The sequence below is a fragment of the Canis lupus genome, chromosome 13 (assembly GCF_003254725.2).
Source record: "Canis lupus dingo isolate Sandy chromosome 13, ASM325472v2, whole genome shotgun sequence".
Taxonomy (NCBI): domain Eukaryota; kingdom Metazoa; phylum Chordata; class Mammalia; order Carnivora; family Canidae; genus Canis; species Canis lupus.
In genome coordinates, this window is record NC_064255.1 from 27,021,731 (window position 1) to 27,031,379 (window position 9,649).

Below are 9,649 nucleotides of genomic sequence, written 5' to 3' on the forward strand. Positions count from 1 at the left end.
TAAATTAATTATGGACAAAACAACTATAAAATACTGGGGGAAAAAAACTGTAGAAGTCCAGGGGCTCCTGGGTGATTCAGTCCATTAAGCATCTGACCTCAGCTCAGGTGGTGATCCTGAGGTCCTGGGATGGAGCCCCATGTTGGGCTCCCTGCTCAGTGGGGAGTCTTGCCTCTCCCTCCCTTCCCCCTCCTCCTTTTCTCTTTCTCTCTCTCCTCCTCACTCTCTCTCTCAAATAAATAAAATCTTTTTAAAAGAACCGTATAAGTCTGAAATCAAGTTGCTTCAAAATTATCTCTAAGCTCTTGATCCACTTTAAAGAAACTAGAACCTGAAAAATAGTTGATGCCTTATGGGCGTGGCTTGAGCATATTTTTTTTTTTGCAACATGACAAACAACACACAAATGCTTTATAGCAGAAGACAGATGAATGTGTATGCAGACATAAAGTTTAAGTAAAAACAAACAAAAAATAATAATAATACATCTATTTAAATCATTGCCTTCTTTTAAAATGTTTTTGATTAACTGTCAAATACAGGTTCTGCTCATGTTAAAGACAGGACTTCTAATATGGATGCTCAAACTTTTGAATGAATGAATGAATGAATGAATGAATAGTGATTCTTGAGCAAATGATAAAATGAGTGGCTAATTAATCAGCCAGTTCTCCTAATAAACGACCTATTTTAAAAGCACACTGCTAATCAGACATGAAGATTTCTACCCTTCTGTTACTAGTCTGCTGACTTGTTAGACCTTGTAAGTAAACAATGTGGGGACAGCTTCTTTTGGTTTACTCTTCCTTTTCAAGTTCCTAAAGTTCATCTCTTCTCTGCCATCATTTTCCCATTTTCTTCACCTGCTTGGGTGGATGAAAGAATCCTAGTGAAATAAAAAGCTCAATGAGGTGAAAATACATCCCATAAAAACTCCCACGAAGGAGTTTACTGGCGGGGCTTGTACTTCCCTCACTTAGATGGCCATATTTTATCCCTCCCAAGGAAACCGGACACTCTTAATCCAAAAAGAATGCAATGAGAATCAAAGCGCAAGAGGCAGGATCGGGTTGCAATCCTTTTACTTGCCAAAGAGGGCTGAGGGGAAAGGGATGGGAAGAAATTTACAACTAGCTATTCTAGAGCCTTCTGAGCACAAAAGTTAAATCACTCTAACTTCTGCCTGACTTACTCGACCTCGACCTGATGAACAAAGCCAGATTCCGTGTGAGGGGGGAGCTCTGGGCAAAATTGAAAATGAAAGAGCTGAAGTATAAATAATAAATTTAGTATACAGCTTTACAAATAATACGTGAGTGTGTTGCATTAATGGATTTTGTCTCAAAGAAGGAAAAAGAATGTGGGACTTGGAAATGAACAGAATTGGGTTCAAATCCTGACCAAGTTATTTGGTATCCCTGTGACCCTAAAGCAGGATATTCTCTTTTTAAAGATTTTATTTATTTAAGAGAAAGCCCACAGAGGGAGAGGGAGAAGCGGGCTCCCCATTGAGCAGGGAGCCCCGATGTGTGGGGCTCGATCCCAGGACCCTGAGATCATGACCTGACCCAAAGGCAGACACTTAACCTGCTGAGCCACCCAGGCACCCCTAAGGCAAGTTATTTAGCTTCTTTGAGACTCGGTTTCCCCATCTGCTAAAGGAAGAGCATAATATCTATTTGGAAAACTTATGCTAAGGATTATATAGAATATTAAATATAAAAGTGACTCACACAGTGCCAGTTTCAAAATAAGCTCTGTTTATTGATTTAAAGTAGAGCTTTAGGGACGCCTGAGTGGCTCAGCGGCTGGGCGTCTGCCTTCGGTTCAGGGTGTGATCCTGGGGTCCTGGGATCAAGTCCTGCATCGGGCTCCCTGCATGGAACCTTGCTTCTCCCCCTGCCTGTGTCTCTGCCTCTCTCTGTGTGTCTCTCATGAATAAATAAAATCTTTTAAAATGAATAAATTAATTAATTAATTAATTTTTAAAAAGCTTTATATCAGCCTGGATGGACAACTCCATCATCAGTATCCCGGGAGTATTAGTGACTTTAGGTAAGTCAGTCTGAGGGGATTGGTTCTCCATAAACTGCAAAACAGGATGGATCCACCAGGACTCGCTGCTCCCTGGGAAGAGAGCCTTCTTACTGCCTCTAAATGAGCAGCTGGTTCATTTCTACCGGCTGCCTTGGCAGCTCAGTGGGCCTCAGTCTATGAGGACTGAGGTCCTGTTTATGGGTCTACAGAGCTGGCTCCACCTCCAGTTCTCTCCCCCGTGTGTTAGCAGTTTGCTGTGTCTCACCCCGCTGACGACGCTGCACACAGCTTGTCTTCATTAAATGCTTATTGCAAAGCGATGGGACTAAGCTATTTTAAATATTACCACCTCTGCACAAATTCCATCCACACCAACCCTGACAACCAGCACGGGAGGAGCAATGATGGGGACAGGAGGGTCATCCCCCAGGAATTTCGGGGGAAGAAACCATGAGTTCCTCCCCCTGTGACTCCCATCAGCCCCTCCCCAATGTCCTGATACGGACAACTGTAGGGCAGTAAGCACATTGACATTTAGGATAGACCCCCTGGTTCCTTAGCCCCTCTTCACTAATCTGGAGTGCCTCCTTTGATGCTCTCCAAAGAAGAAACTCAGAGGATGCTTCTGATGCACAGCACCGGGCTTAAGACCCTAAGATCCATTTGGCACCTGTTGACGTGAGGAGCCCGTGGACATGCCAGGGGAGGGCAGGAGGAGCTTACTCTCTCTAGGCAGAGGCAAAGGGACACTGGAAACAAAGGCAAGGAAGAGGACTGGGCCTACAGAGACGTGGGTGGCTCCACACTCGGGGGAAAGGAAAGGGTCTGCGTGAGAGCAGGGACTGCCACAGAAGCACTTGGCCTCCATTTTCTGACAGGAAGAGCCGCGGCACGAGGGGCAGCAGGGCGGCAAGGCCAGGAGGGGAGCCAGCTCTGGGACGGAGGGGCGCCCGGCCCACCTTCTCCCCCACCAGGGACAAAGGGCCAGTTTGAATCTGGGCCTCCCCGTTTCCACAACCAAAGATTTCATTTGGCAGTCACTGTTCATACAACACAAACTCTCTTTCCCCTGAAATAAATTCTTTCTTTAGGAGGAGAAATAAGAAAGCCTCCATGCTCCGAGCCCGTGGTGGCAGACAATGGCGAGAGCATGGCTGCCAGCGCCCCGTGAAGGGGGCCTGTGTGCCGCGGCGGCTGCCCTCCTTGTCTTTTATCTCCTGCCTGCGCCAGAGCTCTTGTTTTTCCTGGGTGTTTTGACGACTTCTCTCCTTCAGCTGCTTTGACAGAATTTGCCGGCTGCCGGCTGATGCGAAACAACCGTCTTCTTGTGCCTGGGCCGCTCTGCCTTCACTCCAGGCCGCAGGGGAGAAAACGTGTCTTTGTGGCTTCCCTTCAATAGCTGTCTGAATCCAAACCCCTCGTGGGCTCTGGCAGGAGGAGCCCGCGGGACTGTGAATAGATGGTGTTGTCTGCTCCTCTTTGCAAAGGCGGCCTCTGGACATCCAGAAATGCATCCACAGCCCCGGCCTGGTAGTTTGGGGGCAGATTCATGGGCAAGCTGGCAGATGCCCCAGCCCATGGAGAATTATTATCACTCGCGTGTGTGCAGCCCATTCAAGTCCATCTACAAAATGCTTTCAGAGCTGCTGGCTCATTCGTTTACCATTGACAGCGGACCTACTCTGCGCCTGGCACAGCCCTCACCCATTGTAATCTCCTTGAGCCCAAAGATTATGCTCCACATGGGTATCGTTCTAGTCTTGTCATTTGACAGCTGAGGAAACCGAGTCTCAAAAAAGTCAGGTGACTTGCACACGGCCACGTGGCTAAGAAGTTACAGAGATCTAGCACCAATGGTTTCAGAGATGTTACCTCTTAAAAGACATCTTATATCTTATCCTCTGCTAAGCAACAGAGGCAGGAACGTAACCTGCACCAGCCTCGCTGCTGCCTGTCATGCCCCCTTCTCCCCACATGTAAGGAAAAGGAGGAAATAATGATTCTTCTCACTCTTCCTCCACGCTCCTCCTTCTCACACTCAATATCCAAAGGCCCTTTCACATAAGAAACAGAGTTTGTCACCAGGCTGACTCTGGCCTTCTTCACTGTAGCAGTCTGAACCTATAAGCATCTCCAAAACATTCCTCTCGGCCTTGGCTGGACAACATAAGGTAGCCTAGGAAAATTCCCAGGCTCGGGTAGCAAGGCGGACCTAGAAGTATAGCCCAAGTGACCTTCTCTATGCCTCATTTTTCTCTTCAGGAGAATGGAGATGCTGATAATACCTCACAGGGTATTGAAAGGATTAAAGGAAAACCAAAAAAATGGCTTTGGAGGGCACAGCAGTAATATCAGTGACACGGGAGTGGCAGCAGCCACATAAATCCTGGTAGGAGGGACAGCGACAGTGGGAATGACAGTGACCTTACTACCATCCTGGTGGCCTGAGCAGTAGTCCTCTACTCGGTCAATCTTACAACAAGCATTCCACATATGTTACCAGGAAAAATGTATTATCCTAGAAACCTTCACAGCTTCCACATCTGCAGAATGATTGGTGGTGTCACCAGGGAGATGGGAGGCAGCCTAGTTGATATCTACCAGTTGGGACCGCGTATGCCATCTGACTGCCAATATGCCAGACTGAGCCCATAGATGTTTTATTTGGCACATGACTTTTAAAAAGTGAGCCATGATTTTAAAATGGGAAGCTCTGACAATATAGAGGATATATTTGTACAAGGGAACAATCAAGTAGAGTTGGGTAGAGACTTTCTCCTTCTACAGGACAAGTAGGCACCATAGCATTCACCATAGTCTCCACCACTCCCTATTGCTTCTACAACACTGCAGCTCAGTGTCTGTTCCTGTTGTTAGTGTCATTAGATTGTTTCTGTCTTTATTTAAATCTTTTTTTTAAGATTTTATTTATTCATTTGGGAGAGAGAGAGAGAATGAGCTGGGGAGAGGAGGAAAGGAGAGAAGTAGACTTTTTGCTGAGCAGGGAGCGTGACGCAGGTCTCGATCCCAGGATCCCGAGATCATGACCTGAGCAGAAGGCAGATGCCTATCCAATGAGCCTCCCAGGAGCCCCTGTTGTTTTCCTTATAGTAAACATTCCATCCATGTGTTTTTTTTCATCCATGTGTTTCAGGGTAGCACTAGCTGCTGTAGCTAGTAACCCCCAAACGTGTGACTTCATGACATAAACATTTATTTCATTGTCTTGTAACAGTCAATGGTGATGGCTTTCCTCCAGACAGTGACTTAGGGACCCAAGTTCCTTCCATCTTGTGGTTCTGCATCCCCTCAGGCTCTTCAGCCAGAGAACTGGCGAAAGCAAAGGAGAAAACCCCTACCTGCTTACTAACAGCTCCAGCCTAGAAGGGACCTATGTCACTTCTTCATACACTTCACTGGTGTGTTCTTATTGGTAAGAAAGAGTCACATGGCCCCACTCAACACCAGGTGATCAGGAAATATAAAGCCGCCTCTGACCACAACTCTACGGTATTGGAAGGAGGGGCACCTGGTTTTGTTGACATTAGTCTCTGCCACACCACAGCTCTAGGAGAAGTGTGGGAATATAAAATATAGATGAAGAGCCATGTGATTCTTCTTACCCTCACCTGTTGTACTCATTTATATTCTATCCCTTCTGGGCATTTTAGTATCTACTGTGTGGGCTGCACATCCAGGAGCAGAGCAGATTCTGATTCCATCATCAAAGGGTGATCTTGAGACTCTGCATTTATAGTAAGATCCCAGGTGATGCCATGATGCTGATGTGTGGAACGTGCTTCCAGTGGTGAGACCCTAGAATTCTAGCCTTCCTAGACCACCAGCCTCTCCTTCCCCCCATCCTAGCTATGCTCCTGTAGGCTCGTTCTCCTAGCTTTGTCCCACATCAATGAAATTAGGTTTATTAATCTGCAATGACACATATTAATCTGTTCCCCAGGGCAGAGTGAGTGCCTCGGGAGCAAGGACTGTATTATTCATGCTCCGTACATGTTTGCTGAAAGAACGCATGAACATTTACTGAGAACCTAGCCATGCTCTAGGCACTGAATGCTGTGTATTACAGGGTATGTGGTAAATGCAATAAACAGACTCTAAGTATTGGTCGTGTACCCACCACAGTGAAACCCCAGCTGGGAGTCACAAAGGTGGCAGAAACATTCGGGCCTCAAGACACTTTCCACCTACTTGGGATAAGTAGGAGCAAATAAAAAGTGGGGGAGAATAGTCAGGGGCCATCTCGCATGCTACCCACTCAGCAAATCTGGAGAAAGGAGATTGTGTGCACTAACTGTTCTCTGAAATGCAGAATCAGCCATATATTTTCACTGGTGCCAACCAGGCTGAATTGTGTCCCTATAAAATTCATATATTGAATTCATAACCTGCAGGACCTCAGAATGTGACCATATGTGGAGATAGGGTCTTTACAGAGCTAATTAACTAAAATAGGATGATCGGGGCAGCCCCTAATCCAATATAACTGGGGCCCTTATAAGACCAGAGCAGGACACAGACACACATAGAGGGGAAACCATGGGAGGACAGGAGAAGACGGCCAACTACAAGCCAGGGGACAGTCCTCAGAAGAAAGCATCCCTGCAACACCTTAACCTTGGACTTGCACCCCCCAGAACTATGAAGAAATAAATTCCTGTTGTTTCAACAACCCAGTCTGGGATACTTTGTTATGGCAACCAGAGCAGAATAATATACCTCATCTACTAACTTCACTCATACCCAGGATCCTTACCTTTCAAAGCAGGTGAAGGAAGTAGCAGGGGGATGTCTGTTACAGGCCTCTGGTGTGCCTGTGGTAGGCAATCATCTAATCCTATTTAATCTTCGTCACAACCATGTAGAATAAACAGCTACATTATTTCCATTCTGCAGAGAGAGGACAGTGAGGATTAGAAAGATGAAGAACACAGTCAAAGAGAGAAGCCAAGGAAGCCAGTTTTATAACTGCCTCCGTTTACCATAAAGCCCTAAGCTCCTAAGGCTACACCACATTGACTCTCATAAAGTCAGCCCACAGACCTGTTGAGAAAAATCAAAAGGTAAACAACGTACAGGTGCCATAAACAAATATTTTTAAACACTGTATGTCTGAACAGCGTTGCAGTTGCTAAAACAAATGTGATGCTAATCCTGAACAAAGAGAATGTAAGAAAATATTGGGGCTTCAGCCTCAACACCCACATTTCTAACCTTTTAACACTAAACAGCCTCCAGTGATAGTGAATTTTACTCATGATCCGGCTCTTTCCACTCAAGTTGGCTTTGTGAGTTGTTGGTTTTATCAAAATTGAGTGAGAGTGTGTTCAATACAATGTTGGATTCATTGGGGAGAAAAAAGCAAAAGAAAAACCTCAGTTCTTCAATGCCAGGAGCTTACAAAGACATATAAACCATGAGGAATTCCAAGGACTTACTCAGAAGCCGTTCTGTAAATGCATTTCTTGAACAAAGGACCAATGTTCCTTTCAGGGAAGAGCGCGGTACTGGTTTCCGGCATTTTTCTTTAAGTCATTTAGGACCATGCCAACAAACAAACATATACTTCTCCTGGGAGAAAGAATCTCATTCAATGAAGCTTACAAGAGTTTGATTATTGGGGAGGGGGTGCTTCATGGCACGTGCCTCGCCAGCCGGGCCCCGAATGTACAGATCTGCTTACAGGGCTTTATTGATGGTGGCCACAGACAGATAGGAGCCTGTGGAGAGAACTGACATCCCATGGATGCTCACTCATCAGTACCATCCTGACCAACGCTTGGCTCTGCCAGAGAGAGAGCTAAAAAGTCCACCTTCTTCCTTGAGAAATTTGTTTCCTAAACATGAAAAAATATAGAAATAATCCACTCGTGTCTGACAGGCTGGAGATTTCCTGCACTGTGACAATTCAAGGGTTTTTGAGGACCTGGGATGATAGAAAATTGAACGACATTAAATGAAGTGATGATTGACCCTTCAGCCAGATACCTATTTCAGCTTTTAATGAACTGGAAATATAATAGGGAGGACTCTGAAAACACACAGGCATTGGATTAAGACAGGCCATAGCTCAAACTCCAGCTCGGCTGAGTACTAGCCATACGACCTTCAGTAAGTATCTTAACCTCTCTAAACTCCAGTATCTTCCCCTGTAAAGCAAGGATAATAATACTGCTTCCCAGGACCTGCGGGAAGATGAAATCAGATTACAAAGGAGCATTCAGACAATGCCTTGCAGAAGGAGAAACCCTTGAAATAGATTACCAGTTCTTCCTTTATCCCAAGGACTGGTTTCAAATAAACAGCATGTTTTAAAGTACAACCAAGATTTAAGCAGTATTACTGATAGTACTAATGAGCAAGGGATATGTTGTCCTACTCTAGCAGTTAGCAAGGGACGGGTTTTCTATTCATCTACATCTTGCCCTCTAAATTCATTCATCTATTCAAGTGTATTTATTGAGCACCCACTCAGTACTGTACCAGTATACCAGAGCAGGGAGGGTCACAGAGATGAATGTTTCTGAGGACTCTGACCCAAAAGTGGGTGGCAAATGTGTGGAAAATAAACCACACCACAGGCAGAAGAAAGCAGAGTTATAATAGAGGAATAAGAACCACACATAGAAAGTTTGATTCCATCAGTAGTCCCCTCCTGTCCCCCCAACACACATATAATATACCATCACGGACTGGAAGCTTCACAAAGATTAGGACTTTGTGTTCTACATTTTGTGCATGCTAGCACTAAACACATTGCCTGATACTCAAGTAGGTATTCAAAAAAAAAAAAAAAGTAGACTGTGGACTAAGTGAATTGATAACTAGCCTAATCCATTTTGGCTAGAAGGCACACCACTGTTATCTGGAACAGAGTGTGAGAGTAGGGTATGTCAGTGGCAACAACCAGATGCAGAGGGCCATCAACCGCCTTCATGAACCGGAGGAGGGGTACCCAAGACACAAACCTAGGCTGTAGGTACAGGTCTGGGATCACGTATGTGGAGATGGGGACTGAAGTGAAGGGAGGTAAGTATCCAGAAATGAAAGGAAATGCCAAGAGCTAGCAGAGGAGCCAGAAGAGAACACAGCTTCAGGGGCATTTCCCCATCACTAGTGAGTTGAGGTGTAGATGAAGAGAGAAGGCTCATCAACCACTGGTCAGGAAATGCCAGTGTGAAAGGCCGCCCTGGAGGAGCCAGGCTTGGTGGAAAATGTTATCTTCAGGCAACCACACACTCCTACGGAGCCTTCACCCACCCTAGCCCTTCCTCAGCTATTTGTGTGGACGTCGTGGTTTTCCTTTCTGACCCTTCTCATTGACATTTTGGAAGAAAAGGGGAAGAAGGCCAGGATGTCACAGAGGGACTGGGGTTGGCAGAGAATGACAGCCTTGACCCTTGGTGGTCTCCAGGGAGGCAACATGAGGCCATAGGAAGCCCATAGACTGTTCAGCCTCCTACTTCCTAGTGACATCAGCAACTCTGTAATTTGTCTGTGCCTCTGCTTCCACATCTATCAAATGCACACTCACACAAACACACACACATTTTACAGTGTTCTCTAGACAATGCAAAAAAATTATGACTATGAA